The following is a 1,962-nucleotide window of genomic DNA, read 5'->3' as shown; positions in this document are numbered from 1 at the left end:
TAGGCTTTGAGTATTTGTATTTGTCGAGAGGCCTAGGGCAGGCCCAGGCATACTACTAGGCAACTTACCGTAGATGCTGGTTTGCAGATAGGGTCTAGTGCTGACATTTTGGAGAGCACTTGTATGTGTCACACGATCACCCTTGCATTCCCTAAGCGACACTTAATCAAAGTAGACATTTGGTTAAATGTACATGCATTTGGTTAAATGTACATACATTTGGTTAAATGTACATGGAAATAACCATATTCTTCAGCACTGTTTACAACAATGGCCAGCTGGATGCTTCTGAAAAATTCACAAGTGATTTGTGGGAGAGTGATCTGCTTTCCAGCAATCCAGATGACTTTCTTTCTTAACTGCATGAGAGCAACTGCAAAAATGGTATTTATTTTAAAATAACTACATTATTGGGTGTTGGAGTAGGCAAGGAATGAAGCCCTCTAAATCCCCACAGAGGACCATTGTGGTCCCCCAATGTGTGGCTCTTGCACACCCTAGTGCACTGCCTCTGAATAGGAAAGCTTGGTTTTTCGCTCTCTTGACTATTACCCATTAATAGACCTATAAGTCATACAAATTTCATTTAAAAATAACATGGAATTGCTTAGTAACATGCAGGTTGATTTCAGGTTCACTGGTCAATAGAGTACATCAATTGAATATAAATTAAATGACTGACAAAAGAATGTTTACACAAGAGTTGGTTTCAGATTTAATCATATTTCTAATAGACCAGTTAAAATTACTGGGACTTAAAAGGGCCCTTCCCGACTTCGGGGCTGACATCTGTGATCTGCAATCAGTTGCTGGATCCTTCTAAAGTGGATCCATCGAATCGACTGGATTTATATTGGGACATACCATTCTACAATTGATTCAGAGGGTCTACTCCAATTGATAATAATAATTAGGTTTGGGCCAAAAAGTCTCCAGATATGACTCAATTAGGAGCTGATTCTGTGAATATTTCATTTCTTATCCATTTTAACTATTTTTTGCTTCCGCACCTTTGACATCATAGACTTTGTCATGCCTGCTGTCCTCTTCCTTCTTTAAAAAAGTGTAGTTTCATAATGCTTCTGTTTACAAATATTACTTTCCATCTCCTGGTAATTTTAATTTCCTCCCTCCCCCCTTCAAGCCTTAGAGTATCTTTTTAGAGAGTGCAACTGAAACTTGCTATACATACTCATAAATGTCTGTATCTATGTCATTATACTTGACACTATGCTTTCAATCTCTTTCCAAATAATTCTTAGTAACAATAACTACTGTCAGTTGTTACTGCAACTGCTACTGTTATTGCTGTAGTAGGAAGCAAACATATGCATATATGTTTGCATATGGTTGAATGAAATATGGTTGCGATGGTTGAATGAAAAGTAATGCTTCCACTTTGGTTACTTGGGTTTGGATGGGAATATTTTAATAAATCAAACGCAGAAATGTGCCTTAGAATGTGCTCTTTAACTACCACTATTCACTTTTTCACATAATCACCAGACAATTGGATACATTTCTGCCAATAATGAACAAGTTTTCTGAAGCCGTTACAGAAGAAGTCAACACTCTGTTTCCGCAACCCATTGTGCACAGATCTTCCGATAGCCAAGCAAAGCAATAATGTGACGCACACGTTCTTGTGAAATGCCGATTATGCTTGAAATTTCTCTCTGAATGATATGACGATCGTCCTGAATCAATCTGTCAACCTTTTGCTTGTGAAACTCGGTGGTGTGTCATAGGACGTCCAACTCTTTGTTTGTCATACAAGTCAGATGTTTCCACCTCAACATCTTTAAACTTACTCGCCCAGCGACACACAGTACTCACATCAACACAATCACCATAAACAGCTGGCATTCTCTGATGAATCTCTTTTGGGGTGACACCTTCTGCTGTCGACAATTCAATGACTGCACGATGCTTAAGTCGCATTGACCAACTGTCTGCGCAGGG

Source organism: Anolis sagrei, chromosome 4 (assembly GCF_037176765.1).
Source record: "Anolis sagrei isolate rAnoSag1 chromosome 4, rAnoSag1.mat, whole genome shotgun sequence".
Classification (NCBI taxonomy): Eukaryota; Metazoa; Chordata; class Lepidosauria; order Squamata; family Dactyloidae; genus Anolis; species Anolis sagrei.
The sequence above is the reverse complement of the archived record's forward strand: the minus strand, read 5'-3'. Positions refer to the sequence as shown.